The sequence below is a fragment of the Rattus norvegicus genome, chromosome 3 (genome assembly GCF_021556685.1).
Source record: "Rattus norvegicus strain SHRSP/BbbUtx chromosome 3, alternate assembly SHRSP_T2T, whole genome shotgun sequence".
NCBI lineage: Eukaryota > Metazoa > Chordata > Mammalia > Rodentia > Muridae > Rattus > Rattus norvegicus.
Window position 1 is genome coordinate 140,246,847 of NC_141536.1, and position 15,932 is coordinate 140,262,778.

Here is a 15,932-nt window from a genome sequence, read left to right on the forward strand (position 1 = left end):
CCCTCACTAGGCCCACCGTTTTGAGGACCAAGTCTTCAACACAGGGACTTGTAGGAGGGGAGTCATCCAAGGCACACGTGGTGTGAATGTCCCACCAGGCTCCTGTGGATGAACACTTGATCCACCCATGGTGAAACTGTTTGGGAAGGATCAAGTGTGGCCTGTTGAAGGAGGTGTGTCTTGGGGAGACTTTGAGGCTTCAGATTCTGCCATTATCCCCAGTGTATCTCTGCTTCCTGTTTGTGGACTGAGATTCGAACCCTCAGCTGTTACTCCATTATGCCTGTTTGCCTGCTGCTGTCTACCTGTCTATCTCAGCCCCATCATAATGGTGATAGGTTCCTATCTACCTACAGTTGTAAGCCCCAAATAAACCCTTCTTTCTGTAAGTTGGCTTGTTCATGGCATTTTATCACAGTGATAGAAAGGTAACTGGCGCAGAAAGGCAGCACCATTCTCTCCTATAGATCAGGAACCTAAGGGGTCTGGGCTGCTTACCACATAGTACCTGGCAGCTCAGTAAGAACAGTGACATGGAAAGCTAGGGCTCTTCCTGGACTTCAGTGTCACCATCTGTCAAATGGGAACAAGAGCACTTTGGCTGGGATACTTTCTAAAGTCCACCTTCAAACTTGCTTGAAGTCTCTGGAGCACCAGAGAAAAGAAAGGGTTGCGGCAGGGAGGAGAAGAAAGGAGGAAGGAAGACAGGGCATTAAAGGGGTGGTTAGGATTTCAGGTTTTATTTTATTTTTCATTCTTTTAGGTCATAATAAGGGAAAGATTCAAGCCAGATGTGGTGGTGACTTGCAGTAGCCAAGGGTGGAATCGCTGTGATAACAGCACATTAGCATGAAGCCATATATCTATCAACAGCTCTGACAGAGCACAGCCATTGGCATTGGTCTGCACAGCTTCCCCACATTTGATCTTGGCATTTGAAAGCCCTCAGACCCCAGCTGGGCTTCAGAACCCTTCCAGGACGGCTCCTCAGAAAGTGTCTAGCCCTGGCTCCACTCACAGGACAGGACAGGGCAGGGCAGGGACCCTGCTTCTCACTTGGCTGCACATTTGAGGCAAGCCAGGGAGGCAGGAAGAGCAGAGGCCCAGAAAAGCCAGGCTCAGCAGGGGCTGTGGAAGCATGGTCCAAACAGCCCACAAGGTCACAGGCCACACGGTTATTACTTTTTAATTAAAATGGCGTCTTTCCCCCTTATTACAAAAGCCATGTCTGTTTATTTTATCAAAATTAGAAAAGACAGACCAGGAAAAAGAAAAATTAAGAATGACCCATGACCCACAGAGAGCTGTTGTAGCACCCACTTATATCCGGGAGTCGGGGGCTGATTGCCTGTGGGGCCAGACTGAGCCTAACTATGAAATGGGTATTAAAAGTGACAGCAGGGGGCAAGCACAAGGGACTGAGTTCAAGCCCTAGGACCCATGTAAAAAAGGACCAACATGGTGGCAGCAGGCTTGTAATCCCAGCACTGGGGGCTCACAGATAGGTAAATCCCTGGGCTCACTGGCCAGTCAGTCTAGCACAATTGGTGATCTTTGGGCCAGTGAGAGAGTCTGCCTCAAAAGAGTAGATGGTACCAAAGGGGAAAAAAAATGAGACTGTCTTCTTAGGCTCCATAGCCATGCATGCACACATACTGACATGTATATGTGCACCCAGATGAGCAGGCACCACACACGCTTTCACACACATTAACATGTATATGTACATAAGGTGAATTGGTTGATGTGAAAATTATTGTAAATGAGTGAATCGTGATATTAGAACCATCACATGTATTCGTTCTGACTAGGGCTGTTGACAGATATATAACGTCATGCTAATGTGCTGTGAGTCCACTCTCGACTACTGTCAGTTACTAGGATAGCATGCAGTATAAATTGTATCGGCACTGTAATGCCAGTCACAAGTCCAAGAGGTTGTTGTTGTTGTTGATGATGATGTTGTTGTTGTTGTTGTTTTGTTAAATAGGGTCTTACTTTGCAACCCTGGCTAGCCTGGAGCTTGCTATATAGACTAGTTTGGCCTCAGATTCAGAGAGAATTTCCTGCCTTTGCCTCTGCTTCCTGAGTGCTAGAACTGAAGGTGTGTGATTTTTCTTTTGAGAAAAAAATCTAATGCATATAAGCCCTGGCTGGCATGAACTTTCTGTGTAGATCATGCTGCCTTGAAATTCTCAAGAGATTCACCTGCATCTGCCTCCTGAGTGCTGGGATTAAAGACATTTGCTATCATGCTCAGCCCCTTAAAAATATTTTGAATACAGACTTAAGTTTTAGAAACCTCCATGTGGGATGATGTCACAGGTGAGGCGGGTACAAGATAGAAGGAGGCCTGTCATTGGACGAGAAGGAAGGATGGGCGGGAGAAAAGTTTGAAGGAAGAGGAGGAGACTTGAATGGAAAGGGGGAAGAGACAGGAGGGACAGGTAGAAAAGCCGTGGCAGGACACTATGGCGGGTGATGTTAAGATTCCACGCTGTACCTTTACAGGTTGTTACAAATATTTTTAAGGGATGGATGTAGATTGGGCTTTGTATGTTTAGGTGGGCAATTATATCTTATCAATTGGGCCAAAGGTTATTGTGTTGTGTGTTCTTTCATGTGTAGATTTAAGTGTAAGAAAGTGTGGGGCGGCTGGTCTGGGCTGCCACCGAGTTGGGATGTGTGTTTCTGGCATGGAAACCTGTCTTGGGAACAAGGTAGGAAGAGAGATTGCTGCCAGGCTCAGAGAGAGGCCTTTGGCAGTGATATGGGATGGAGCAGAGCGGGTGAGACATTTTGCTGACTGAGAATTAAGATATCCAGCAGATATCTTGGGGCCCTGAGGTGCTGGACCTAAATGGGAGATAAAAAAACAACCATACTTTTTTATTTTTTATATTTTTACTACAACACCTCCACTTTGAAATCCCTATTAAATAGCTTTCTAGATACATATATTTTTGTACATATATTTGAAAGTAAATAAATACACATGTATGTACACATTTATACAGATAAATACACACAATACAGTAGACTTTTATATGTATAGTCAATATAATATTCAGAAAAGGGAGGCAGTTGTGTTGAAGACTGAGAGCCAGTACCAGCACCCTTTCTTCCTTCACTTCCTCACTCTAGCAGCAGCCCCTAAATAACACAGTGACACAAAAACCTGGTTTGAAATCACTTATCTATTCTAATAGCTTCTAGTCTCCAGTCCTTCATGGGCCAGTACATTCTACTTTTCAAAACACCAGGGGGCACCAACCTAGGGTTGTCCCCTTTCTTTCCCTAAGGTGTGGAAGGCTTGGCTGGCTCCTCAATAGTCATTTTCTATTTCTCTGTCCATTCCTTTCTTGATTTTGTTTGAAGGGCTGGTATACCTTGTCCTGAGAAATCCGTTGTCATCAGAAAGCCTGATGTGCTAATCCCATTCCCTCTGCAGAGTCTTGATTTCTTGACTGACTCTCTTGCTGCTATATCCCTGTGTATTCATGGAGGCTGTGGAATGTAAGTAATCTCTGGAGATTTTGGGAGATGGCTATTGCTTTCTTGTAGAAGGGAAATGTCACTGGTGTCTTCTCATGCCTGTCTTCCTACCTTAAATTAGGAAATTATGTCATGAGCAGCTCCATCCCTTAGAGATGAAATAATGAGAGACTCACAGAACACCACAGGCCAGCATTCCACTAGCACTTGCTGTCTCCAGACTTTGTTTTATGTTTATGCCACAATTAAACCGTGTCCTTTCCTTTTTAGAAGAAATAATAACCATCCATCATTACCGTGAAGCCAAAAGAGAGCAGAGATGTGGTGAACATCTTCTATTGTCATTTCTCTGAGTGTGCCATGAGCCAGCAAAAACTTCCAAACAGCCACCTCACCAAATTCTGTGGAAAATTTTCATTTTCACTCTAGCAGCTGACGAAGTAGCTAGAGAAACCCATCAGCAGGCTGCTAGTCATTATGAGACCGGGGGTAGGGGGAGTTCACATTGTTTCCTGTTATTTCCTAAGTAGGCTGCGGGAAGATTCACTGAGGTAAAGTTCTTTTTCCACATCTTTAATGATTTCCTTTGGGTAAATTCCTCGAAGAGAACTTTCCAGGTAGAAGGTTATTTACACATTTACTCATCCTGCCTACTTGCCTTCCAGAAAGAAAATACCAAGTCACATGGTCATCTCTTTCCAGATGTTGCACACAACTTGAAGCAATGACTTGTGTTACTCCAGGATCCTGTCTAGACTGTGCTTTGGGCCAAGAAAGGCTAGAATTGGTTACCTTTTGTCCCTTCCCAACAGAAGTGCTGATCCATACACCTAGCATCCTCTCCGGCTATGCCAAGACCAGAGCCACAGCAGATTTACACATGGTATCACCCATCCTGAAATCCTCAGTGCTAGGAGAACAGAGTCACTCAGAGCTCTAAATAGGACAGTGTCACAAGCAAACTTACAACCACAGCTTCATGGTTGTATTAATCCAGGTTCTGTTGCTGTAACCAAATACCAGAGACTGAAGAGCTTATAAGCAATAAAGGTTGGTTCAACTCATTGTTCCAGAGTATAGAAGACCCAAAACTGAAAAGTTAAGTCTGATAAAGACTCTTCTGCCAGTGGCACAAGTTATCATGCTTCCATGCTTAGAAAAGGAAGTGTGCAGAAAAGGGTGTGTGACAAAGTCAGAACCAAGCTGCCTTTTCAAAGAAACCCAATTCTAAGAGAAACCATCAATTCCTTAGTTCGTATATAGAATAGTCCATTAGAGAAGACAGAGACCTCACCACACGATTACACTTCAAGATCCTATAGGGCTCCACCTCTTAAAATATCACAAATCATATAAAATTTCTTTTGTGTATGTGCATGTAAGTGCATGTTTGTGTGCATGTGTAGAGGCCAGGACATAACCCTAGGTGTCGTTCCTCAGGACTTTTTTTTTCTTTTTTAAAGGCAGACTCTTCCATTGACCTAGAAATAGCTAAGTAGGCCAGTCAGGCGCCTGTCTAGTGTTGGGTTACAGGAATATTCCACCATGCTTGGGTTTTTCTTTCTTTCTTTTTCTTTTTAACATGGTTTCACAGGATCAAACTTGGTCCACATGTCTGCAAGGCAAGCACTTTACTAATAGCTTTCTTCCCAGCTCCAAAGATTGAACTTTAATGTGAGTTTTGGTGGGAACATTCAACATAGCATTCGCCCATCCCCATTGGCACATCCACTCACGCGGAATGTTGTGCTGTTCTAACAGATTATCTGGAGCTTGTACATGCCTTGTCTCCATCATATTTCTAGTGGTATTTGTGCTTTAAGTTCACATTCAAACATCACTACTACCAGGCGGTCTCCAGGGTGCTACAGTGCTGAGTCTGTGTACTAGACTTACTTTGCCCTGCAATTCCAGGTCACTCTCAGCCCCTCTGCCTCGTTCTCTTGCAGACTGACAAATAGCCAGTGCAGAGGAAGTCTGTCTTCCTCCAGACAGACATACAGCCACCCTCAGGCTCTTGCTCAAAGATCAGCTCCTCTTCCTCCTTCTATACTCTCTAGAAATATTCCCTGGGGATTTCAGAGCCCCCTATTGACTCCCTTTGGGGGCTGGTTCCTATTGACTTGCCCTGGAGACATTCCAAGAGAGCATCAGGCTTAGAAGCTTAGAATGTTAGATGTGTGTGGGTTTAGCCCTCCTTGGATGGTTGGGAGGAAGGGACAGGAGAGGGAATTTTCAACCATTTCAACAGGCCTTCTCAGCTCTCACTGTGGGTGTCAAGTAATCACTTGCAGCCTCTAGTGCTTGAGTCACACAGAAGATGCTTGCCAATCAGTTCCCCAGAGGGTGGTTTTTAAAAAATTACGTTTTGAGAATTTCATACATGATGACTGTATCTACATCATTTCCACCTCTCCCTCTCCCCCAGATCTTCCCATGTCCCCTACCACTCCCCAAACCCATGACCTTTTCTTCTATAATTACTATTGTTACACACACACATACACACACACACATACACACACACACACACACACACACACACATGGGCAAAACCACTGAGCACATTCAATGTTGCACCTATCTATATGTGTTTAGGACTGACCATTGGGAATTGGGCAACCTATTCAGGGGATTGTCCAGGCAAGGAAACTCTTAAAGGGTTATTTATGGCTTGTAATGTCTCTTTGTTGAGTATATGTTTTCTTTCCCTCTAGCTCTGGGTTTAAAAAGAGTGTTCACGTCCCTTCCTTCTTTCTTTTTTTAAAAAAGACTTACTTGTTTCTTATTTTATGAGTATGGCTTATATGTAAGTCTTTGTGCCATGTGTGTGACTGGTGCCCGAGAACATCAGAAGAGTGGATTGGATTTTCTGGGACTACAGTGACACACAGTTGTAAGCTGCCATGAGGGAGCTGGGAATTGAACCCAGGTCCTCTGGAAGATCAGCCAGTACCCTTAACTATTGAGCCACAGTCCAGCCCTCTCCTTCTAGGACCAGGGAGTCCAGATCTCACCCTCTATCTTTCACTCTAGGACAAGGGAGAACACAGGACATAAGGCAATCAGAATTACGGATTCTCTGGACTACCATTCTCTGGGCGTGGGAACCGAAAGCCGATTGGGGACTCTCCAAAACTGATGCTGAGATTGCTGGAAGATTTTCCCTGACTGCTGTGACTTTGGGATTCAGAAGAAGTGGGGCTGGGTTGCTGGAAAATTGGGTCCAGACTGAGGAGTGAGAAGGATGTCATTGTGCTGCTCTCTTCCTCCTCCTCTTTCCTACTTCTTCCCCCTCTCCCTTCCTTTCCCTCACACTCCTACCTCCTGTCAGCCGATGAGCTATGTGTACTCATCTATGGGTGGACTGTGTCTCTAACTCAGCTCTTTCCCAGGCTGTGCACTGGCCTGATAGGAGCAGGAAGAACAGGAAGTCAAGGGTGTGTTCAAAGAAGCAGAGGGCTCAGGTAGTAGGTAGTGCTCCCAGAATCCTCCACAAGGTCATTGTGCTATCTGAGCTCATGGCTTAGTTGGCACCAATGGCTTGTCAGCACCTTAGGAGCTGGCCAGTGTCAGTTCTCTGTGCAGTTTGCAGCACTGTTTCTCCACCCATCTGCTCATTACTAGAACTGTTGGAGGGCAGCTACACATAGTCCAAGGGGGAAGTTTCAATAAATACTCTCCATTATGGCCTGGGTATCATCCTGTGTTAACTGACAGGGAACATAAAAAACCTCTTGGTCATCACCTGGACTCCAATATCACTATTCTTCAGTCTTGTCCTAGTATCTCTGCTTGGAACCATTGCTTGACAAGTCTTACCTTCCAACTAATCTGCACTTCAGAACTGCAACAGTGTCCTTGTCCAAAATCATTGAGACCACTTTACAAATTCATTCGCCGAGTTACTTGGGTACTGCTGCAGAACGCATTGGAGCACACTGAAATGGCACCAACAATCTTCATTGCTATGGTAAAATACTCGGGAACATGAATCAAAGGAGAGAAGCTCTCATCTGTGGTCACGTGTCTCTGTTGTTTCTCTACTAAGTGGGAGAATACTACAGTGGAAACGTCGTGGGACAAGGCTGCTTTCCTCATGGCAGTCAATAAGCAGATGGCAGGAGGGGGGAAGAAAAATAAGGAAGAAGAAGGAGAAGGAGAAGAGGAGGAGGAGGAGGATGATGACGACGACGACAACAACAACAACAACAACAACACAAGATTGGGACAAGATATACCCTTCCTGTGATTGTCCCCATGGATCCTGTTTCCTCTTCCAGTTGGACCCTGCCTCCTGATAGCTTGTGCTCATTAAACAGTCATCACCATGGTGATCCAACCACTCCTCTACAGCAAGAGCAGCCAGAGCAGCAGCCTAGAGTCTTTGGGGAACACTTGATATCCGAAACCATAATATCTCCCCTAAGGACAACTCCCTGCTCTTCTCTGGATGAATATTGTGAACCGTGTGTGTGTGTGTGTGTGTGTGTGTGTGTGTGTGTGTGTGTGTGTGTGTGTGGGTGTGTGGGTGTGTGGGTGTGTGGGTGTGTGTGGTGTGTTGGGGGCGGGGCTGATGTCAGGGGTCTTCCATGACAGTTTTTCACTATTTTATTTTATTTGAGACAGGGTTTCAGTATGTAGCTTTGGCTGGGACTTACTATGTAGACCAGGCAGGCCTAGAACTCATCTGTCTCTACCTCCTGAGTACTGGGAATAAAGACATTTGACATCATGCCATGCCCTCCTCATCTTTTGATGCAGTGTCCCTCACTGAACCTAGAGCTAATAGATTGGTTAGATAGGCTAGCCAGTGAGCTCCAGGGATCCCCAGCACAGATTACACAGGTTACAGATCGGATGGCCACCCCTAAGTCTTTGACAAGCCTATGGGGATCTGAGCTCAGTTCCTCAGGCTTTTGTGACAAGTGCTTTACTGGCTGAGAAGTTCTCCAGCCCCTGGCACTTTATTCTCAACAGTGACAATTTTTATTAGTTCACCCGTTTGTCTTTCTTTCTCACTAACTTTAAACTTACAGACTTGGACCCCAGCTCTGAATCTACACAGAGATGTCACATCATGATGAACTAATGAATGAATGAATGAATGAATGAATGAATGATAACTAAAAGTATGTACTCGATACATGGCATTGTGCCTGACCCATTAACTATCTGGATGACAATTGACTGAATGAGTGAGTGAGTGGATGGATGGATGGATGGATGGATGGATGGATGGATTGGGGGACATCACTACAACACCCTTCTACCCCTCCAGGGACAAATGTCCTCTCAGGCTCTGTTCAACTTGGAAAGCATCAGTGGAAGGGGCCCCACTTGCTGCCTTGTTTTTCTCCCATTTTGCAAAATCTCCTGTGACTGTTTAAGGCCAGGAAGCAAAATCAAAGGGCCTAGGATTCAAAGGCCGCTAATTACCTTTCAAAGGGTTCCCCTCAGCTTTCCCGCCAGAGGCTGTGGGAGTTTGTGGTTCCTCACTGGGCTTTGAAACTGGGAGGGATGAGTGGGGCTTGATTAAAGCACAAATGTCAGGAAGCTAGGAGTGCTGACCACCTCCGTCCTGGAGTGGAGGTCAGTCACTGGCCTCCCTACCTACCTGCAGTGGCCTTAATCTCCTGATAAGGAAACTGGAAAGAGTTCTGTTCTCCCAGGCCCTGCTTTCAGACTGAGGACAGCACTTGTGGATACAGAAACAACTGTGCTAATGAGAGAATTTGATTTTGCTTTTGAAACCAACCCGCTAATTCTCCATGGTCTGTCAACTCACGAAAAAAAAATTATTTGAGAGAAACCCATGAAGCAAACTTTCATTAGATGTTCTTAAGCTGGCTAAGGAGCCTGTCCTCAAATGGTGTCAGGAAATACTGATCTAATAAAATCCTTCACTGTAGGACTTGGCACTCCCTACAGTGCTAATGTGAAGGGTGGATTGCCTGCAAGCGGCCTGCTGCATTCCCCCAAAGTCATCTCTTGCAAGTTTTTTTCTATATAAATAAAAACCTTGTGTGTATTGGTGCATGCCTGCAATCCCAACACTTAGGAGACTGTGGCAGGAGGATTGCTGCAAGTTCAAGCCCAGTATGGGAAACAGAGTGACATGCTGTCACAACAAACACACAAACAAAATCACTGTAAATACTTTGGGGCATGCTTGTGCTTAGCTGAACAGTGGGGAACCGGCTGGAGACATCAATGTACCGTTTATAAAGTGCCGTTGTTTGCCCAGATCAGTGGTTCTTGATCTCTCTATTACTGTGACCCTTTAATACATATAGTTCCTCATGTTATAGTGACCCCCAGCCATAAAATCATTTCATTGCTACTCCATAACTGTAATTTCGCTACTGTTATGAGTTGTAATGTAAATATCTGATATGCAGGATACCCGCTCTGCAACCCTCTAAGGTTGAGAACCAGTGGCCTCAATGAATTAAAACGGCAGCGTTTAATCAGCTCAGTGGGTGGTGTTCCTATCAGTCAGAGTTAAAACAACATCAGCACATCTCCCTGGCTATGCCACATATGTATCCTTTTGTTCACCCTACACTCCCAATTGGTTGGGGTGCTGACCTAACCTCCTGGGCACAGGTGAGGGGCAGCCTGATTTGGAACGTGATACTCTGATGGAAGGTGGAAGAAGGTGGGAGCATGGTGCTGCCAAAGGCTCTTCTCCAAGCACTGTAACATCACTCACATCTATGCTATCACTCACCAAAGTCAGTCACATAGCCAGGCTTGATGTCCATGGCACAGGAAGTACAAAGAGAGAGGGCTTGGAAACACTGCCTTCAGACTGGAGTGATGGCTCAATAGTTAAGAGCACACACTGCTCCTCCAGAGAACCTGAGTTCAGTTCTCCGTGCCTACACTGCCCCCACCCAATAGCAACTGCCTGTAACTGCAGCTCCAGGAGATCCAGTGCCTAGGGCCTTCACAAGCTCCTGCACTCATGTGCACAGACCCATACATATACATACACATATACATCACACACACACATATATATATACATATACATCATATACATACACATACATGCACAGACATACATATACATCATACACATGTACATAGACATACAAACATACATATATACATACACAGACATACAAACATACCCATACATAGACACACACATATACATCACATATATACATATATATCATATACATACACATACATGCACACACATACACATACATATATACAAACACAGACATACAAACATACTCATACACAGACACACATACTACCCATATACAGACACATATACATACACATACTTAAATATGATTTTAAAAGTCTTTAAAGAAAACTACAATAAATTACCTTCCATTCTCTTATTAAGCTAAAGGCGGTGGCCCATGCCTATCTCAGCGCTCAGGAGGAGACCTCTGTGAGTTTATTGCCAGCCTGGTCTACAGAGTTCCAGGAGAGCCAGGGCCACATCTCGAGACCCTATAACAAACCCACCAAAAAGAATAATAAAATTAAAGCAATGGGCAGTGAAGATGGTGAATAAGAAAGAAAGAAAGAAAGAAAGAAAGAAAGAAAGAAAGAAAGAAAGAGAGAGAGAAAGGAAGAAAGGGAGAGAGAGAGAGAAAGAGAGAGGACATAACTGCTTCTGCTCCCAAGTGTTTGAGGGATTTTTTTTGTAGACATGAGGGAGAGCACAGGCAGAGGCAGAAGTATCTGGGAGAGAAAGAGTGGACACTGCTGGTCAACTGAGCCTGGCCATGTGAGGAGAAGTAGAGTGGGGATCCAGGGGCAGAGGCAAGAGGGCAAGAGGAGTAAAAAGGGCTGGGTTACATGAAGAAGAGTCGCCGTAGGAAGGGCAGCCTAGCTCAGTTCCTAGGCTGGAGGTTAGGGTAGAAGGCCCTATGCCAGCTAGGATGACCCTGTAATAGGTAAGGACTGAGGGATGCTGGGAGAATCTGGAAGTCAGGTCCACTTCCATATGCTAAATAGGTACCATAGCCATTCGGGTTTGAGTTCTAACAGGTACTCAGCAGGTCAAAAAGCTTTCTGTGTAAGCCTCACGACCTGAAATAATCCATCCTACACACACACACACACACACACACACACACACACACACACACACACACCCCTCATATATCCCGCATACACATACAGGTTGTTTCTAGTACTCTAGAGATTTTTTGTGTCATTGGGAATGAAGTTTCTCTCTCTCTCTCTCTCTCTCTCTCTCTCTCTCTCTCTCTCTCTCTCTCTCTTTCTCTTTCTCTCTCTATTGTTGTTTTGCTTTTTTTCTGAGTTTCTCTGTGTAGTCCTGGCTGTCCTGGAACTCATCCGGCAGACCAGGCTGGCCTTGAACTCAGAGATCCCCCTGCCTCTGCCTCCCCAGTGCTGGGCTTAAAGGTGTGAGTCTGCTGCCACAGCCCCAGCTCAAGGCTCTGGTTTTGTTTTGTTTTTTCAAAGGATATTTTTTCTGATTTGTCATTGCTAGTCTATAGAAACATTATTCATATTTAATTATCGATTACCTGTCCAGTTACTTTGCTGAATTCTTGAGGTTCTAACAGTATGTCTATATGCTGGTTAGTTTTTTGTCAGCTGTACTGACTTAAACTAGAGAAGAGGGAATAGCAGGGGAGGAATCGTTGGCCTGTAGGCAAGACTATGAGGCATTTAAAAAGACCAATGATTGGTATGGAAGGGTCTAGCCCACTGTGGGTAGTGCCATCCCCTAACAAGTGGTCTTGGGTTGTATAAAAAAGCAAGCTGAGCAAGCCAAGGGGTGCAAGCCAGCAAGCAGCATCCTCCCATGATCTTCCCTTCAGTTCCTGCCTTCAGATTCCTGCCCTGACTTCACTTCGTGATAAGCTGTAGGATGAGATAAACCCTGTTTCCCGCCCATTGCTTTTGGCCATGCTGTCTATCACAGCAATAGAAAACAAACTTGGACAGCCCAAAATTTGAAATTTCTATGAAAATTATTGTGTTGAGTGCATACAAATATAAATATAGTCACTTTATAAATTTACATTACAAGTAATTGTACATAATTGCATGTAATATTTATTCATTCCATTGATACCTTCCTCTCAGTCTTGCTACCTCACAGTCCGACATGCCTTTAATTCTGTACAAACTCCCTACAGTTGCTGTTTTGACTCACTGCCTTACACGAATGCAGCTATTGAGGTGTGGAATAAACCTGTTTATGCCAATCAAGGCACAGAGGTAAGGGCTGCGTCTGGAACAAGAGACAAGAATCTTGTCCAGGCCAGAAGGAATCTGGAGCTCTTGGTTGGCTTCTGGAGAAGCCTGAATTATCATCACTGGGACTCACCCTCAGGAAGTTATTCTCTACATGACAGTAGAGGTGGTGGCCAGGGATTGGGGACCATTGGCCCGAGAAAGCCTGAGGCTGGCTCTCCTCCAGCATCCATGTTGTCCTAGACAGTCACTCAGATTGATCGGCTGGACCTCATGCTGCCCACACAGAGCCAATGATTGACAGCCCTGTTAGAATCACCAAGAGCAAGAGATGAGGTGACAGAAAGTATGTTAGGTGGCTTCAATGAAGGGCAGATGAACAGTATGCCATGAAGGGCTCCACTTCCCCTCGCTGACCATGGAGAGGACTCAAGAGGCTCACACACTGCCTTCGCTTTGCTGCTGGGACTTTGGACTTTGTGACTCCCAGACTCTCTGCTTACATGGCAACTGTAAATGAGAAGCCCACGGAAAAGAGGATCTGTAAAACAAAACACCGGAAGGAATCGCTTTATCTTCACTGACCTTAATTAGTAGAGATGCCCTCAGCTGCAGAACCTCGGATGGCTCCCTCCTACCTGACTTCTCAAACTGATGAGCTTGCAAGCCTCTTCACAGTTGGCCTCACCTGTCAATCTCAGCTCCTCCCCGCCCACTCTTCCCCTATAGGTGAGTTTATGAGTCCACCTAGCACGAGCTCACACACATGCTCTGCTTACCGAGAAACTTAATTTGTTCATCTCTTGAATGGAAAAATATTGCTCCACGGGGCCATTGTAGTTCGTGAAAAAACATAAGCAAGACGGCACGTGGCCTGGCCCAGCTTCCGGACTCTTCCCAAGGCCATGGCTGTCTCCCCATATGCCTTTTCTTTTACACTTCCTTGAAAATTGGCAAGGAAAGGTGTCTGCCACAAGAGAACCTTTGGGCCCTCCAGAACCACTTGCGTCGGATGGTCTTGTGTCTTGGCCTGTTTGAACACAGCCATAAACTGAGTGGCTGCAAACTAAAGAAGTCTTTCTTACCATTCTGGAGGCTGGGAGCCTGAGATCAAGGTGCTGGCTAAAATAAAAGTCTTTCAAACCTGTAGGGAACACTTCAAGGGTAAACCTAGCGTGTCAGGATGTGTTCTGGGTGCAGGGTAGGCGTGAGGCCAGGTTTGTGGGTAGAAGGGAAACTGCTTATGTTCAGGCAACTCTGTGGCCTAGACTGCACAATGCACTAAAAGTTCCCATGCTGGTCCTGGTGAGGCCTCTGCCTGGTCAAAATGGCGTCTGATATGTCCCCAAGCGGTGCAAAGAGCAAGGGAGAGCTGCCGGGCCCATTTTGTACGGACAACCAATCCCCTTCCCAAGCCACCAAACGCCATCACTCAAGGCAGATTTCAACATACTGATTTGCAGGGGTCACATTCAGTCTGTGACATCTGGAGTACGTATGGGTTGGCCTTTTTGGTCTGAGGATTGAAAGAAAAAAAAATCTCCCTAGAAAGGAAGATGAAGGGACATGGCCGAGGCTCTGGGTCTATATTTCCATATAGAGGATGCCTTAGTAGTAGGTAATGCGTTAGTCATCTATCACTGTGACAAAATACATGAGGAAATGAACCTGCAGGGGAAAGCGTAGCTTCAGACTCTAGTCATTTGGCGCCATTGCTTCTGAGCCTGTGGTGAGGCACCGTGGAGAGACGCATGCGCAAGAGCAAAGTGGTCCCCACTATAACATCCAGGAAGCAGGGGAGAGCAAGGGAGGGGAGACATACTGGGAAAGGGGCAGGAGCTGGGAACATATCTACTCTTCAAGGATGGGACTCCAGTGACTCACTTTCTGAACCTTCCTCCACCTTCTACAAATCCCACTAGTTCCCCAAATACCCCTGGTTTGTAAAGAAGTCGCTTTTAGTCACATGGCCTTTGGGGGATATTTCCGGTCCAAACCTTAAGACTTGAAGGTGTGTTCTGGGGTAGCGCTGAGGCTGGGGACTGACCTGAGTGTGTGTTCCCAGTGTATGACTATAGACAGGCAGTATTAGAGCCTGGCACAGGATCTGAACTACCGGTCCAAGGAAGCTCGCTGGGGGAAGCTCCTCTGCTGTGGCCCCACTTCCAAATCTGTGCTTCGGAACTGCTGGCTGCAGGTCTTCAGTGGCTCAGTTGGGTTCCTATCCCTTTATGCCTTGCAGGCATACTGCTGGCGATGTTCTTGCCAGTCTGGCCTGCACACCCTACAGGCATGGCCCACCCAGAATTCGGAGCCTGCGAAACGGTTGATGTCCTTCCCTGTGGAGATGGCAGCTGGGTTCCTCTTCTCTTGAATTCAGGGGGTGTTAGGGGTGGCTGCCCTGGCTAGTAGAATACAGTGGAAGTGATTTTGTGAGACTGGAGGCCAGATGGTAAAAGACCAGGCGACTTCCGCTTGGTTCTCCTGCAGAGCCCACTCCCGTCCGGAACACGCAGCCTCAGAACCCAGAGCCATGCATGACAGGCTCAGGCCACAAGGAAAGCCATGTGTAGGGGCTTTAGTGGACTATCCCAGCCGAGTCACGGCCTGAGTCATTCCAGCCCAGGCACCAGCTATGTGAGTAGAGAAGCCTCCAGATGGTTCGAGCGCCAGTTCTTGAGTCTTCCCAGCTGAAGCCCCAGACGCCGTGGAGCTGAGTCAGACCATCGCCACTCATCCTGTCCAAATTTCTGTCACAGAGAGTTTGTGGGCATGACAGAACAGTTGTTTCACGTCACTAAGCCCAGGGTGGTTTGTTACACGAAATGTTAGTTAGAAAACAGTGCTTCTAAAAGTCTTCATTCTGCTGGCAACATTTAAAACTGGGAGGCTTCATAGACACATTTGGATTTCTGGTTTTCAGTGAGAAATCAGAAAACCTGGCCATACTGGGCCTGCATCCCTTTTCGGCAAGATTTGGTCAGAGATATCTCCTTAAAGACGGAAGTGAACAAAACTGTCTGCCCAGCCCCCAACTAGTTGTTAAGTCACTTGCCTGGTGGTCTTGAGTATATGGCTATGTGACCATTGGCCTTAGCCGTCTAATTTCCTCATCGGGCACCATGTTCTTAGGACCATGTACTCTTCTTACTGTACCTGCTTCTGTGGTGCTCCCTTTGTACTATAGTGGGACATAAACCTATCACACAAGGCTGGGCCCACCTTTCTCTGTG